Here is a 19,292-nt window from a genome sequence, read left to right as displayed (position 1 = left end):
ACAAAACCCGACTGAAGGCTCCAGTTAAAAAGTGATTTTTCGGGGCCCATCAAAGCAGTGTTTTTGGCCTTGGAAGGTGCATTGATGCCCTGTTCCTTAGCAATGGTTCGGGGGATTGTGTTATGTTGTATTTACTTTGGACTGTTGAGGAGAGTGGGGGAAGAAATTTGAGCTGAATCTGTCAGCTAAAAGGTTGGCAATGGCCTCCACTTCAGTGTGGGTGATGCCATTTACAGTAAGTTCTGTGCATTGTTGTGTATTTCTTCTAAGGTTGTGGACATAGCTGTAGAAAGCTTTATGGTTGCTCTTTACTTGAGAAGCTATTTTTTCTTCAAATTAAGCCTTTGAAGTATTAATTATCCCTCTTAGCTGCCTGTTTAGATTGGTCAGTGGGCTTTTAGTATGTATGTATTTGGTCCTCCTATGCTTGACCAACATTTTTTTCTTTTGTTGTATAACCAACTGATATTGTGATTCCACTAGGGTGGCTTATCTTTTGAGTTTGTCTTGTTCTTAATATGACCGGGCACTACTTGCTCTATACAGATATCAACATGGCTATATAGAGGTTTTATAAATTGTGCAGTGTATTCTATGGTGTTTACTAGTTTTGGGGGGCTTGGCATTTCGCCAAATTGTTGCTTAGTAGAGAGAGGTTAGCCTTGGAATAATTCCTAAAGGTTTCTAGTTTCGCAAGATTTAATTTTTATTTCAAGTCATTGTACCTTATGGTCAGATATGACAAACAAAGATATTACATTGGGTAAAGAACATTGGCCCACCAGGTTTGTGAGTACATTGTCAAGGATGTTTATTCCCTGGTCCAGGATGTTGGTATTAAAGTGTAGGAATCACTATGCTTGTGCATTTGAAGTGGTATAGAATTCCCAGTCTATAGATGGGTATTTGCGATCCCCATGAATACCATATTGGGTTGAAGGGCGAGGGACTCTAGTACATTGAGATAGGTAGTATGGGCTTCTGGGGACATGGAGGGGACCTATATGTTGCAAGGATATGGTACAACACCCTATTTATGGTGAGTTGTACATGTATGAGTTCCAGTGGGTTATACACATTATGGTGTAATGGGATAATAGTGTTACAACACCGTATTTATGATGAGTTGTACATGTATGAGAGCCAGTGGGTTATACACTTTATGGTGTAATGGGATAATGGTGATACAACACCCTATTTATGGTGAGTTGTAAATGTATGAGTTCCAGTGGGTTATGCACTTTATGGTGTAATGGGATAATGGTGATACAACACCCTATTTATGGTGAGTTGTACATGTATGAGCTCCAGTGGGTTATACACTTTATGGTGTAATGGGATAATGGTGGTACACCATCCTATTTATGATGAGTTGTACATGTATGAGTTCCAGTGTGTTATACACATTATGGTGTTATGGGATAATGGTGGTACAAGACCCTATTTATGGTGAGTTGTACAAGTATGAGTTCCAGTGGGTTATACGCATTATGATGTAATGGGATGATGATGGTACAAGACCCTATTTATGATGAGATGTACATGTATAAGTTCCAGTGAGTTATACATGTTATGGTGTAATGGGATAATGGTAGTACAACACCCTAGTTATGGTGAGTTGTACATGTATGAGTTCCAGTGGGTTATACACATTATGGTGTAATGGGATAATGGAGGTACAACACCCTATTTATGGTGAGTTGTACATGTATGAGTTCCAGTGGGTTATACACGTTATGGTGTAATGGGATGATGGTGGTGCAAGACCCTATTTATGGTGAGTTGTACATGTATGAGTTCCAGTGGGTTATACACATTATGGTGTAATGGGATAATGGTGGTAAACACCCTATTTATGGTGAGTTTTACATGTATGAGTTTCAGTGGGTTATACACATTATGGTGTAATGGGATGATGGTGGTAAACACCCTATTTATGGTGAGTTGTACATGTATGAGTTCCAGTGGGTTATGCACTTTATGGTGTAATGGGATAATGGTGGTAAACACCCTAGTTATGGTGAGTTGTACATGTATGAGTTCCAGTGGGTTATACACATTATGGTGTAATGGGATAATGGAGGTACAACACCCTATTTATGGTGAGTTGTACATGTATGAGTTCCAGTGGGTTATGCACTTTATGGTGTTATGGGATAATGGTGGTAAACACCCTAGTTATGGTGAGTTGTACATGTATGAGTTCCAGTGGGTTATACACATTATGGTGTAATGGGATAATGGAGGTACAACACCCTATTTATGGTGAGTTGTACATGTATGAGTTCCAGTGGGTTATGCACTTTATGGTGTTATGGGATAATGGTGGTAAACACCCTATTTATGGTGAGTTGTACATGTATGAGTTCCAGTGGGTTATACACGTTATGGTGTAATGGGATAATGGAGGTACAACACCCTATTTATGGTGAGTTGTACATGTATGAGTTCCAGTGGGTTATGCACTTTATGGTGTTATGGGATAATGGTGGTACAACACCCTATTTATGGTGAGTTGTACATGTATGAGTTCCAGTGGGTTATGCACTTTATGGTGTTATGGGATAATGGTGGTACAACACCCTATTTATGGTGAGTTGTACATGTATGAGTTCCAGTGGGTTATACACGTTATGGTGTTATGGGATAATGGTGGTACAACACCCTATTTATGGTGAGTTGTACATGTATGAGTTCCAGTCGGTTATACACATTATGGTGTAATGGGGTGATGGTGGTGCAAGACCCTATTTATGGTTAGTTGCACAAGAATGAGTTCCAATGAGTTATACACATTATGGTGTAATGGGATGATGGTGGTGCAAGACCCTATTTATGGTGAGTTGTACATGTATGAGTTCCAGTGGGTTATACACGTTATGGTGTAATGGGATAATGGTGGTAAACACCCTATTTATGGTGAGTTGTACATGTATGAGTTCCAGTGGGTTATACACATTATGGTGTAATGGGATAATGGTGGTAAACACCCTATTTATGGTGAGTTGTACATGTATGAGTTCCAGTGGGTTATACACGTTATGGTGTAATGGGATAATGGAGGTACAACACCCTATTTATGGTGAGTTGTACATGTATGAGTTCCAGTGGGTTATACACGTTATGGTGTAATAGGATAATAGTGTTACAACACCCTATTTATGGTGAGTTGTACATGTATGAGTTCCAGTGGGTTATGTACTTTATGGTGTAATGGGATAATGGTGGTACAACACCCTATTTATGGTGAGTTGTACATGTATGAGTTCCAGTGGGTTATACACATTATGGTGTAATGGGATAATGGTGGTAAACACCCTATTTATGGTGAGTTGTACATGTATGAGTTCCAGTGGGTTATACACATTATGGTGTAATGGGATAATGGTGGTAAACACCCTATTTATGGTGAGTTGTACATGTATGAGTTCCAGTGGGTTATACACGTTATGGTGTAATGGGATAATGGAGGTACAACACCCTATTTATGGTGAGTTGTACATGTATGAGTTCCAGTGGGTTATACACGTTATGGTGTAATGGGATAATGGAGGTACAACACCCTCTTTATGGTGAGTTGTACATGTATGAGTTCCAGTGGGTTATATACGTTATGGTGTAATGGGATAATGGAGGTACAACACCCTATTTATGGTGAGTTGTACATGTATGAGTTCCAGTGGGTTATACACGTTATGGTGTAATGGGATAATGGTGGTAAACACACTATTTATGGTGAGTTGCACATGTATGAGTTCCAGTGGGTTATACACGTTATGGTGTAATGGGATAATGGAGGTACAACACCCTATTTATGGTGAGTTGTACATGTATGAGTTCCAGTGGGTTATACACGTTATGGTGTAATGGGATAATGGAGGTACAACACCCTATTTATGGTGAGTTGTACATGTATGAGTTCCAGTGGGTTATACACGTTATGGTGTAATGGGATAATGGAGGTACAACACCCTATTTATGGTGAGTTGTACATGTATGAGTTCCAGTGGGTTATACACGTTATGGTGTAATGGGATAATGGAGGTACAACACCCTATTTATGGTGAGTTGTACATGTATGAGTTCCAGTGGGTTATACACGTTATGGTGTAATGGGATAATGGTGGTAAACACCCTATTTATGGTGAGTTGTACATGTATGAGTTCCAGTGGGTTATACACGTTATGGTGTAATGGGATAATGGTGGTAAACACCCTATTTATGGTGAGTTGTACATGTATGAGTTCCAGTGGGTTATACACGTTATGGTGTAATGGGATAATGGAGGTACAACACCCTATTTATGGTGAGTTGTACATGTATGAGTTCCAGTGGGTTATACACGTTATGGTGTAATGGGATAATGGTGGTAAACACCCTATTTATGGTGAGTTGTACATGTATGAGTTCCAGTGGGTTATACACGTTATGGTGTAATGGGATAATGGAAGAAGAAGAGTATAACCATGAAGGAATTCAGTGAAAACTGCTTTGAATGATGGAATGAAATTAAAAAGAAGAAGAAAAAGTGTTGGGTGCACTTTGAAACATCAAAGTACACAAACCTCGAATTGCTAAAGACTGACCGTCCCAAAAGTTCAAAAGCCAAAACAATGAAGTAACAAAACACTTATAGATTTCTCAAGGGGACAAGCCCCCCTGCACCCCTCTAATTATATTTAATAACTCCAAGTTTACTCTACAGTGACGAAGGATACATTCCCCGATCCCCACTGTTCACAGTCTTGCATGGACGTGACACTGACAGAAGTGATCAAATGAGTTTCACTCACTTCTGCCAATATAAAACGCATTCACGATTATGAATGTTCAGTTATATTGAGTGCTCTGAAAGTGCTTTTTTTTTCCAATGGTAGAATGATTTAAGAAATGAAGATGAAGTGACGTATAGGAAAATGTATAGAAATGTATAAGAGAACTTAGAGAATAACAGAAGAGAGTACTATGATATGGAAAAAGAAATATATTAAAGAAACTGAGAAAAAATAAAGGTATTACTGTTTAGCCAGAGAAATAGTTTCCAAAGGGGAAGAGAGGAGGTATCGCAATATTTGGGTAAATAATAAAGGAGGATAATAGTATAATGAGGAAAATTAAAAATTTGTTAAAATAGACATTAAAATAACAAAGTAACAAATTATGAGTATTGCAGTACAGCATGTGGAAATATGTAAATGATTGGAAAGTAAAAAAACAAAACCCAGAACTAGTTAAGGAAGAATTTGAAATATAAATTACTATTACTTAATTGGACAAAGTATAGAGGAAAGTAAATCTTGTTTCGGTGTTTAGCTCAGATGGTATATGGTATAGAATGTACAAGAAATTAATGGATTGGCAAGCATTTTATAAATGTGTTGAATGAATGGTTGAAGGAAGGCTTTGTTTATGAGTTAAGTACTAGCCTATTAATATATATATATATATATATATATATATATATATGGGTTCGTATCACTTCACCTAAAACTTATTTCACCTAAAACTCATTTCACTGACAAGTAGTAGAATAAGGCAGGTCAAAGGTATATTTCCTTTTCCTCACTGTAGTGCGATCCTGGTGTTAGTATATATAGATGGGGGAGTGGGGGCACAGCCCCCCACTTACTTTGGTTTTATGGTGTCTGGTTTTATTTTACATTATTTGGTAAAAGTCAACTAGGTAGAGGGCTACACCCCCCACCTCCCCCCTTAATATATATATATATATTAACACGAGGATCACACTACAGTGGGGAAAAGGACATATACCATTGAACTGCTTTAGATTACTACTTGTCAATGAAATGAGTTTTAGTTGAAATGAGTTTTAGGTGAAATGAACTTTAGGTGATTTGGTCTTGGTGAAATGAGTTTAGGTGAAATGAGTTTTAGGTGAAGTGATACATTCCTATACATATATATGTATGTATATATATATATATATATATATATATATATATATATATATATATATTTATATATATACGGTTCCCCTTCATATGATCGAATTTCTCTAAACTCGAAAGTCATAAACTCAAAACCAGAATCCCGAATTTAGAGAAACTCGAACATATGAAAGGGAAAAAAAAATAACACCTTTCAAATGTTTTCTCAGGGGGGGCTTTGCCCCCTGCACCCCCCCACACCCCCTACTTAAATATACCTACTCTGAGATCGCACTATAGTGAAGAAAAGGGAAATCTCCCATTATGTGCTATATGCGTAAGCACGAAACAGAAAATTTTCCATTACTCCGCTATAGTGCGGTCATGGAACATTCACATTTAAACTGCTAGGGTACAGGGTGACCTGGCCCCCTGCAATAAGGTAAGCTAACTTTCTATTTTTTTAAACCTAAGGCTCCCATTTACAATTTAGAGTGATTGGAAGTTCGAGATTCTGGTCTGAAGATTATGAATTTCGAGCTTCCATCCATTCAATCTTGTGAAGGGGAACTATATATATATATATATATATATATATATATATATATATATATATATAAGATGATATTAATAAAATAATGAAAATGGAGACAAATCGCACTAAATAACACAGACTATAAGATTTTTATGAAAATAGTACAGAGGAGAATGGAAGGAAGGATGAGGGGCATTATGGAAGAAAGTATATATAATATAAAAGAGAAGGGATGTCAAGAATTGTTATTGGAGATGAGAGAAATTGTAGATAATATTATAAGTAAAAAGGAGGATGTGAAATTTATGATAGGTGATACCAGCAAGGGATTTGATACAGTGGGACATGATCTTTAGGGACGTTATGGAGAAGTATGGAATAGGTTGTAGGAGTGTGTGTGTGTGTGTGTGTGTGTGTGTGTGTGTGTGTGTGTGTGTGTGTGTGTGTGTGTGTGTTCTGATGATATCTTAGTGTTACAAATGAAAGCGCTAAACTGTGGATGTTTTTTAACCTACTTTGGGTATTAAACATATTCTTTGACATGTTTTGAGTTTGGTGGCTGACTTGCTGGTTGTTTTGCTGTTATTACTTACCTGTGTAATGGTACATACTACAGATTACAGTACATGCTGCACTCAACATACCTCATGTCTGCTAGTGCTATCATTTTAGGACATATTATGCTTGATGACATATATGAGGCCTTGTCGTGGTTAGTCCTTTTGGGGGCACATCACTCACTACAAATAAAACACTTCAAAACTCTATATATGTGCAGGCTCCAAGGTTATGCCATATGGATAAATACACATGCACAAAGTGGGGTGAAGTGAGATTAAAACCCCTACTGATCTAGTATTATACACCATAGATCATATACGTATCACATGTGCCATTGCTTACATCTGGTACTACACTGTCAGCTGGTAGTCTAAAGGTGGCTGACATCATCAGGCCTTGTAGAATAGGGCAATGTGGAAGCCAGCAGCAACTTACATGGCCAGAAAGTACATAACTACTGCAGGAAGCGATACACACACAATCACACATGCGCACACACACACACACACACACACACACACACACACACACACACACACACACACACACACACACACAGTCATGCACCAAGTAGGCTGGAGTTAGATTAGAAGCCCTACCTATCTAGTCTTATACACTATAGACCATGGTACTTATTGCATGTACCAAACATTAAATCATGTGTGATTGCAGGCACAGCACTTGCGCATTACATAAACTAGGCCTGGGTTGACCAGCATCTGTGGCCTGCAGTGTGATATTGCTTTGTATTGTAATCTGCATCTAGTATCTTAGTAGTGGGATAACTGCAATTATTCTTGCTATGTTACCAGTATGGCCATATGTGGCTGCCTGCAGTTACATAGGCATACTTGTTGGCAGGGACAAGTTGCCCTGTCCATACATCATTTGACAACATTATACATCACAGAAGCTGCTCACCTGTGTCTGTCTAAATGATGACATCCAGCAGGCACAGGTGCCTGTGAGTATGTAGAATTTGTACTATTGCACCCTTAGCTTGGATCCTTTGAGCAACAGTATGTTGTGCGATATGTTATGTGTGATAGTGGATATTTACTCACCATTATTAGGGTATGTTGGGCAATACAGACATTCACACACATATTTCTATATAGAACAGGGATGCATATATAACTATAGCTACATGTGTGTATGATATGTATATGTGTTATGTAGATATATGGATATGTATCATTTTAATATATAGCTATATATATATATATATATATATATATATATATATATATATATATATATATATATATATATATATATACACACATACACACATATATATATATATATATATATATATATATATATATATATATATATATATATATATATATATCTATGGGTCTACTTCTAAAGACCGAACCAACGATTGCCCGACACAGAAATCACCGGCCAGAAAACCGACAACACACAAACCCGACAACGAAACACGAACACTATAACACCGACACACTACACGTAAACAACACAGTACACTACAACACATATCCACTAGCCCTAACCCAAACCCTAACCCTAAGGTCCGACACTACCGCACACTCTCCCTACCTGCACCCTAACCCTAACTCACTTACACACCCAACCCCAAGCTCCGACACTACCGACACTCTCCTACCTGCACCCTAACCCTAACTCACTTACACACCCAACCCCAAGCTCCGACACTACCGCACACTCTCCCTACCTGTACCCTAACCCTAACTCACTTACACACCCAACCCCAAGCTCCGACACTACCGCACACTCTCCTACCTGCACCCTAACCCTAACTCACTTACACACCCCAACCCCAAGCTCCGACACTACCGCACACTCACCTATCACACACCCTAACCCTACATCCCTGAGTATTGCACACTTACCTGTCCGCTCCCTACTCCTAAATCCCTCACTATCGCATACTTACCAGGTCGCGCTTACACATTCCCCTTGTCGGTCTTCCGTCTGTCGGGATTCGAGCGTGTCGGTCAACTGCGTTGTCGGTCGTTGCGTGTCGGTGATTTCACTGTCGGCGAATCGGCGTTTCGGTCATTAGAAGTAGACCCATATATATATATATATATATATATATATATATATATATATATATATATATCTGTACATATCTATTTGACACTACATAGTGATAGATATACTATGCATGTGCGAGAGAGACATAGTGACAGACATATATGTATATCTGTATGTATAAACATTTAAACATAACAGGTCATTTTGATGAAGAGGCAACAGGATTGCACGCATTTTAACTAAGTGTATGGACATGCCCAATGGAACTGTCAGTACTACTAAGGTGTCTCCAGTCCACACCTACCTGTACTCCAGTCTGGAATTTTATGTTAGAGACATTAACATCCGGCCCTGTTTCTGCAGTACTGCACTTCACTCAAACTGTCCCCAGCAGTCCCCAGCTGTGTGCTGTACTTAATCTGTGACTGTGGTTGGTAATGTTACACCACCAACAGACTGGCTGTCTGCATACCTCTCAACTGTCATGATTTCCACAGAATGTCCAGAGTTTTGCCTCATATGTTTGGTCTGTTCCTCATGTATTTGTGGTCTCCTGGTGAATTATTGAATATTGACATCACTACATTTTACTACTTACAGACAAACTTTGGTTTTCCAGACATTATATCCTTCAGAACATATGTTATAATGCAACACATTCACTTTCAATGACTGTCTAGGTTTATGGGGACAATATCTGAAATCTGTCCCTATGTTTGGGCTTTTGTCCCTCCAGTCTTATTGGCTTTGTCCAGATTTCTTGCACTAAGAGTTATGACAGTCTATGAAAATACCAACATAGTACTACTTCACATACATAAAATATGAGAAATTCCAGATTAGAGCCATCAACACCATCATCCATGCTAGCATCCCTAGTCCACTGAGCCACTCGGGTCACCAACCAGAGAGGAGCCATTCATCACACAATTAACAGCATAAATATGTACATTGTTATCCTGCGTGAGGTGAGACATACAATGGTGTGAGAATATCTATGTTACAGCCTTGTGATTCCCTGGTCCACTGATATACCATAGGTAAATTTCTGTAAAAGCATTTGTATGCTTACACTGCTTTATTGGCGGTGGGAGAACAACGGCACATGATCTGCTGGGATATGTATTCCAAATATGTGAGCCCACTGTTTAACATCTCCCTTGGGTGATGTAGTGAATATTCCAACCATGAGGCCTAGTGACTATTAAGGAACACATACTATTGGACTGGGTATCTGTAGTCTCATGTGGATGTTACATCTGTCCAATTAGCCCACTATATTTCCTTGTATAACAGCAGCAAACCCCATACATATGATACATTATAGTAATCTTTACAATTAGTGTGTAGCTTAGAGACATATCTTGCAAATGCAGCAGTTGGGAGACCCGTAGTTCAGGGCTGACTCTGTGTGATGCAAGAAGTACACAACTAATACATGGATATACACAGGTTGTGTGGGTTGCCTGGCATCAACATGTTTATTATATGTATGTTAGTAAGAGGAAGGTGTTGGTCCCTAGGGCCCTAGGTTGTCAGTGAATGTGCTATGCATTGTCTCTTAGCCAATGCCAGGGAATACTGGCATACCTACATCTGCCTACAGGGACATCATCAGGGGCTCCTCCGAGTGCTCTTGTGAGTATGGCTGTGGTGACCTAGGCACTGGTGGGGGGGTTGTGTATCCCTTCCCTTTGCTGATTCTGCTGCAGTTATTTCCACAGGACCTATTGTGTAGCATGGCACATACTATGAATATATGTGTACATGTGGCTGGAGAGTACTGCAGGACTCCACCAGATATATTAAGGCACTGGAACCATGATTTCAGCAGCCCAAACACATGCTTTATGATGTTCCTAGTTTGTGCATGTGCCTCATTATGATGTTCTTTAGTGTGTGTGTGCATTTCTGATGGATATCATCATCCACAATTCCAGAGCCTGCCCAGCATTCCCCAGTAAATGACCATGTGGCATGTCCTCCCCTAGCAAACATCTGGTACAGCTGTGATGCATGCCAGATATGGGAATTGTGATAACTGCCAGGGCTGCCAGCACACATATTCATGATAATGCCATGGGAATTACACACAACATGGCAGTTGATGGAGTTGTATCCCTTGTGGTTGATGCAGTTTCTACCCTGCTCACTCGGTGGTGCCTTGATGTGTACATGAGAGCAACCTATGGCACCCAGTACTTCAGGGTAGTGTTTCACATGGGAGATCTGTTGCATATTGCTGGCCCTCGGCTCAGGGCTGAGGGGAAAATAAATATGCTCACTGGCATGTGGTAGCATGGCATCCAGGAAATGGTGGAGTACCCTGGATGCTGATGCCTGTGAGACCCCCATCATGTCCTCACTTGGTACCTGTGGCTACTATCCTAAGGACTACACATACCTTTGTTTCCACTGAGATGGGTTCCCCTCTGTTGGCACTGGGTCTGAGTTGAGTGCGGCAGAGCTCAGTAAGTTCCCGTAGTATGTCCCTATCCACCCTGTAGTCCTCTACAATTTCCAGCTCATGCAGCTCCTGGAAGGTTACCCTGGGCCTGAACACTCTTTTATTCCTACACCTACTGTCAGCAGCACCAGAAGCAGCATTGACTTTGACATTTAGTACATACAGATGTAGCAGACTTGCAGCAGCCCCTAGCATTCTATCACGTAAAATTCCCAAGTCTGTACTCTAATGGTGCAGAGTATGGGTGAAAAATCAGAATGGAGGGTGTATGCATACTTTATAGTGCTCTACTGTAGGTGATGCCTGTGTAATTGGCTACCTATGATACACTGCACCTGCCTAATATATCACTGACATCATTTAATGGCCCTAGTTTAAGTTAAGCAAGAGTCACAACTAATTAATACATTATTGCATTTTAGATACTCTCAGCAATGAGGTGCACTGTGCAAACACATGGAAACAAGTGCCACAAAGGTGAACAAAGCTTATCAGTCACTGTACACTGCCTCCTGAAATGTCATGCTAAGCACAGAGATGTACCATGCAAACACATGGAAACATGCACACCGAAGGTAAGTAAAGCTTAGTAGCCAGTGTACACAGCCTTTTTCTGAGCAAAGATGTGCACAGTGCAAACAGATGGAGCTGAGCTCCAATAAGCTTACAAGTCCTCAGACACACCCCCTTCTTGATGTCAGCTGCCTCTTCTATGAACACTAACATGGTTCTGTGCCTACATGGAAGGGATATACGGACACGGATACCCATTTGTGCTATTCGGTGACCCCTCCTCACTTGCATAGGGATCCGTGCATGCAAACTGCAAACTATATGGTTCCAGGCCCTACCTCATTAGCAACAGCTCCATTTCACCATTGCAGATACTCCATCCAGGGTCCTGTAATACATTTCTGTCACATAACAATCCAAACTAAAAAAGCCGTAGGGTGGAATGCGATACTAATTCCAGTTCAACACACGAAAGTGACACCAACCACGTACTTGAACGCTTTTATTAAACAAAATCACATGCATTTTCATCCCTTACTCTAGGACTTCATCAGATAAAACCTTTTAAAAAACTCTCAGCTTTTATACTTTACTAACAATCAATTAACCTATAGGATATCATCTCATTATTTTAAATTAACCAGTCAATTTCCTTGTATTAAGGTTTTTAATGTTTTGCAGAATTTTGCACAGAAATCTCTTCAGTACATATATATTTTTATGGTTATATGTTGAATGAATGAACTTTCCCAATGATGTTTAACACAATGTTTAATTATTCATAAGAATATTTAATTGATTAATTCATTTTAAAGTATTGTATACATATGAGTTTCCTTTTTTCGAAATTCCTTTTCAGGAATTAATATTAATGAGATAAGAAAGGAAATTGACTGGTTAATTTAAAATAATGAGATGATATCCTATAGGTTAATTGATTGTTAGTAAAGTATAAAAGCTGAGAGTTTTTTAAAAGGTTTTATCTGATGAAGTCCTAGAGTAAGGGACGAAAACGCATGTGATTTTGTTTAATAAAAGCGTTCAAGTACGTGGTTGGTGTCACTTTCGTGTGTTGAACTGGAATTAGTATCGCATTCCACCCTACGGCTTTTTTAGTTTGGATTGTTTGGTTATTGGTGAAAAGCCACACTACTTTTACATTTCTGTCACATACTATTAAATGTGTTTTTTCCACTCTTTTTATTTTTTCATAAAAGCATGTTTATGCACTGCGACATGGTGTGCAAACATACCCAGAACATTAAACAAAGTAAAATTATTTCAACTTATTTTCCTTACGTTTTTGGACACACAATGGATAGCTTTGCTCATATCTGTATGTGCCATGCCATTTCTGTCCATTTACCTGTGTTTTTACAGTCCCTGTTGTCTGTCTAAAATCCTGTACACAGGATTTTTCCATGTACACTACAGACACAGGCATGTGGTATGCAGGGCTGCCTATCTGCTTGCTGGATCACTCTACTTGCCTCATTTGTATGAGATCCACCTCTTTATGAGGTGATTTGCATGCCATAGAACTTCCTGTATTGGCATGCTTGTGTAAAAAAGACCTTGTAGGCTTTATTAAATTCTCCCATGGAATTTTCATTGGGAAAACAAATCAATCGAACTTCAAAATATTAATGCTTGTCATCTTATCTACATAAACAAAAATAAGGCTATCTTTGATGTCAGTGATCTAACCTCTAACTATGGACCTGGATTACTAGAATGTTAACCAGATTTTGAAAGATTAAAAACAAATGCGGAGAGTTTCTCTCTGTGAAAAAAGGATCGCAGATAAGCTTAAGAAGTGTTACATTTTCAATATGCATTTGGTCAAAAATATATTATTGTGTCATATTCTGATAGAGCCATCTAAACTGAGCTTATATGAATGAAATCAAGCCAACAAACTGTAAAACAAAAAAAATAACACATTTTCTTGTACTAAGCCTAAACTTATTTTCTTAAACTGTCAGCATATTCACATCTCCCAGAATGTCCTTATTTGTTAAGTATATCTGGGATCAGTTAAGGCTAGTTCTGACAGTAATATAGCAGATTTTCATTTCCCACTGTTAACATAAAGCTACAGTCTGTTCTGATTTCACCTTAATAAATATGATTCTCTCTACAGGCATTTATTATTTTTGATTTCATACACAATTGAGAAAATGTGTCACTGCATAAATATTAGTGTTTAATAAATTTGCATTATAGAATGACTGAAAATATGTATTTTAAGCAAGTACATGACAAAAACTCAGTATTAGATAGTTAAAGTTTACTTATTTGTAACAAGACTCGATTTAAGTAAAAACAAGTCCAAAAAAGCCATTGCAAGGCGTAATCTTTCTGAAATCAATATATGCTTAATAGAAAAAAAAATGACACTCCTGAAATTCAAGATTTTTCTGAAACCATTGCCATACAGGCAAGTATATATTGAGTATAAACAAAGCATGATTTATGATTTACAGTCTCAACAAGCGCTGTGCATTTTAAATGCAGATGCAATATATATATGTATATATATATACATATATATACATACCCCCTGCTAATTAAATATACCAAGAATGAGACTGCATGACAGAGATGAGAATGGTAAATTCCCAATTCTGTGCTGTACAGAGATCTCCATTTAAACAGTGCGAAGTTCCAAAACTTCGATCTTATGGGCTCAACCATATGAAGTTGAAAGTTTTGAACCTTCGAGCTTACAAAGTAGACCCATATGTCAAATTTTTGAAAGTTCAGACAGTTTAAATGGAGATCGCTGTACAGAGCGAAACAGTATATTTACTGTTTTCCTCGCTGTAGTGTGATCTCAGAGTTTGTACTGTTTAATTAACAGACACACACACACACACACACACACACACACACACACACACACACACATACACACACACACACACTTATACAGTGGATATAAAAAGTGTACACACCCCTGTTAAAATGCCAGATTTTTGTGATACAAAAAAAATTAGACCACGATAAACCATTTCAAAACTTTTCCCACATTTAATGTGATCTATAACCTGTACAAATCAATTGAAAAACAAATCTATTAGGGTAAAAAATATATAAAAAAAAACAAAAAACAAGTTCAATACACTGGTTGCATAAGTGTGTGCACCCTTAAACTAATACTTTGTTGTGTGTCCACACCCTTAAACTAATACTTTGTTGAAGCATCTTTTGATTTAATGACAGTATTCAGTCTTCTTGGGTATGGCAGGGTACACATCTGTCATCAATTAAAGACACTCTGATTAACCTCAAATAAAGTTCAGCTGTCCTAGGATTTTCCTGACATTTACTCAGTTGCCTGCTACAGCAAAAGCTATGGTTCGCACAGAGCTTAGAAAGCATAAAAGGGATCTCATTGTTGAAAGGTATCAGTCAGGAGAAGGGTTCAAAAAAATTTCCACAGCATTGGATATAAGATGGAACACAGTGAAGACAGTCATCAAAAATTAGAGAAAATATAGGACAACAGTGATGTTGCAAAGAACGGGATGTCCCTCCAAAATTGATGAAAAAACTAAATGAATACTGGTCAGGGCAGCTGCCAAGAGACCTACAGCAACACTGAAGGAGCTGCAGGAATTTCTGGCAAGTATTGGTTGTGTACAAGTTGTTGCAAAACAATACATCAAGTCTCCCAAAAGCATGTGTGAAAATGTGTTATGGTCCGATGAGACGAAGGTGGAACTTTTTTGCCACAATTCCAAAAGGTATGTTTGGTGCAAAAACAGCACTTTGCATCATCAAAAGAATACCATCCCCATGGTGAAGCATGGTGGTGGCAGTATCATGCCTTGGGGTTGCTTTTCTTCAACTGGAACTGGGACTTTAGTCAAGGTGGAGGAAATTATGAACAGTTCCAAATACCAGTCACTTTTGGCCCAAACCCTTCAGACATCTGCTAGAAAGATGAAGATGAAGAGGAATTTCAGCTTTCAACACAACAATGACCACAAGCATACATCCAAATCAACAAAAGAATGGCTTCACCAAAAGAAAATTAAAGTTTTGAAGTGGCCCAGCCAAAGCCCAGACCTAAGTCCAATAGAAAATATGTGGGGTGACCTGAAGAGAGCTGTGCACAAGAGATGCCCTCACAATCTGATAGATTTGGAGTGCTTTTGCAAGGAAGAGTGGGCACATATTGCTAATTCAAGATGTGCCATGCTGATAGACTCCTACCCAAAAAGACTGAATCCTGTAATTAAATCAAAAGGTGCTTCAACAAAGTATTAGTTTAAGGGTGTGCACACTTATGCAACCAGCTTATTGTACATTTTTTTATTTTTTATAATTTTTTCCTGTAACAATTTTGTTTGTTTTTCAATTGAATTGTAAATGTTATAGGTCACATTAAAGGTGGGAGAAGTTTTGAAATGATTTATTGTGGGCTCATTTTCTTATATCATAAAAACATGGTATTTTAACAGGAGTGTGTACATGTTTTATATCCACTGTATGTATGTATATATATATATATATATATATATATATATATATATATATATATATATATATATATATATATATATATATATATATATATATATTTCCTTTTAGGCAATGCCAAACTGAAAGTACTTCTGAGATAGCAAATCAAAACCAAGAAAATCTAAAGGTGTTTCGGCTCAGTGCTAGGAGTCTAAATAAGAAACTCCACTCCCTACAAGCTCTCCTCACCCTAGAGACATAGATGTCTGTGTGGTCACTGAGGCATGGTTTAAACCCACAGAGAGTTCACTGACAGTGCAAGGATATAATGCTTTCCATATATTTAGACTAGCTACAACACAATAGCTAGAGGTGGAAGTTTATCAATTTACGTCAAATATAAATATATCTCAAAACTGGTCAAACAGCACAATGTACTTGAGCTTTTCCACATTCAAATACCCATAGGCAAACTCCTATACTACTTCCTTGCAAGTTATAGATCCCTCTCTATCACCCAGGAAACCGATAGCATGTATTTAAACTTATTGGAAACATACACTATCCAGTCCTATAACATATCCATGGGTGACTTTACCTCTCTATTAACTGGGAATCATATAGGTTCATAGGTTCATAGGTAGGTACTAGGCTACCAGCCCTGGGGCCTATACAAGCCCAGCCAAAAAGGTAGCCTGGCTTTTGCCACACAAGAAAATTATTTTCCTGTGCCACTGTCAAGCAGAGCCACAGAGGTGATCCCCGGGGTGAATTTCCTATTTCCCATCCAATCATCAAGATTTTTCTTGAAGAGTGCTAATGAGGAGCTTTGTTTGATATAGATAGTTTATTCCAGAGTATGGGAAGTCTCTGGGACAGGAATCTATCCCTCCGGCATGTTCTGTTTATTGTGGTGACAAGGTTTAGGTCCCTAGAGTGTGTAGCTCGGAGGGATTGGGATTTCTTTAAGTGGAGCATGTCCAACAGCTCTGGGTTTGACATAGCTTTGTATGTTAGGCAGAGATCACCTCTGAGTAGGCGATATGCGAAGGAGTAAAGCTGGAGTTTTTTGAGATGGTCAGCGTAGGTGAGGCAGGTAATCCTCTTTGTGAGGTATTTCTGCGGCCTTTCCAGTTGTTGGAGATATCTTGTGAGGTACATACCAAAAGGGGCATTGTACTCTATAATGGGTCTAATGAGTGATGAGTAGAGGGGAACAATGACCTCTTTTTTTCTGGATGAGAAACCTTTTGTGATGAGGTGTGCCATGTAGAAGGATTTCCTGACTACTGTGGCAATGTGATTATCAAAGGAGAGACTACTGTCCACCTGTGTCCCAAGGTCTCTTATCACACTTTTGGTGTTATGTATACTACCGCATATGTTGTAGCTCATGGGTACAGAGTTTTTACAAAAGGGGATGACAATGCACTTTTTGGCATTGAGCTTGAGGCCATGGCTTTGACACCAGGCATCTGTCTCAGTGAGGCCCTTTTGTAGGATGTCCACATCATTAGGAGTTTCGATTATGGCTCCTAGTTTGCAGTCTTCTGCGAACTTCATTAGCCAAAGACCTTCTGTGTTAGCCTGTACTTCAAGGAAGTATTTACCAAACAGGAGAGGACCCAGGACTGAACCCTGCGGTACTCCACTTGTTACTGGTCTGAAGTCGGATTTGGAGTCTGCTACTTTCACAGTGTGGGTTCTGTCAGTGAGCCAGTTGGCAACCCATCTTGTGACATAGGGATTTATACCTAGTTTAGTGAGTTTATCTATAATTCCAGAGTGGGGGATGGTGTCAAAAGCCTTGGGAAGATCTAGATAGGCTTTGTGAACCACCTTACCCTTATTTACAGCGTTGGTGACTGATTCAAAGAAGTCTATCAGGTTTAGGAGACATTATTTGCCTTTTACAAACCCAAACTGGGTGGGATCCAGAGTTTGGAGATTACCAATGTCTTTGTTTATAAGTTCCATGATGATACGTTCCATGGCCTTGCAGACCAGGCTCCTCTGGTTAATGGGGCGGTAGTTCCCGGGGTCCGTGGTGGCTCCCCCCTTGTGGAGTGGGATAACCATTGCTGTGCGCCATTCAGCAGGCACAAAGCCTGAGGTGAGGCTATGATTTAACATGGTACTTAGGTGGGGTGCCAGTTCATTCTGTAGTTCGTGTAGAATGCAGCCTGGGATGTTGTCTGGTCCCATGGATGCTTTGTTCTTGGCTTTGGAGAGTGTGTTTTTTACCTGTGCAGCCATGATTACAGGAAATTTTTCATTCTTCCTGTATAGAGATGGGCTCTTTAGAGGGTGAAAGGGGGGTAAAGTTAGAACTGAACCTATCTGCCAAGATGTTGGCAATATCAGTTGGGTCTGTATATTTAGTGCCATTGTGCTGTAACTCAGAGCAGATCTGAGTGTTGTCATTCAGATTCTTGACATAGCTATAGAATGCTTTGTGGTTGTCTTTAGAATCCGTGGCAATTTTGTTTTCGTAACTAGCTTTGGAGGATTTTATCAGGGATCGCAGCTTCTTACTTAGGCTGACCAGTGAGCTCCTCCACTTGTGGGATTTTACTCTCTTTTGCAAGAGTTTCTTCCTTCTGTTGTACAGTTTGTTTATGGCAGGGGATCACCAGATTGGCTTCCTTTTTTTGGAAGATAGCGTCTTGGTTCTGTTTGGGATAGCACGATCCATGCACTCATGTAAGTGCTTATAAAGTGCAATTGTGTAGGATTCAGTAGTCATAACTGTATTGTCCATCTGCATGGGTGTCATGAAGTTCACCACTTCTGTCTTAAGAAGCATGAAATTGGCTTTGGAGAAATTTT

Source organism: Protopterus annectens, chromosome 11.part0 (genome assembly GCF_019279795.1).
Source record: "Protopterus annectens isolate FY-2018-M chromosome 11.part0, PAN1.0, whole genome shotgun sequence".
Lineage (NCBI taxonomy): Eukaryota > Metazoa > Chordata > Ceratodontiformes > Protopteridae > Protopterus > Protopterus annectens.
This window is presented reverse-complemented; position numbering follows the sequence as displayed.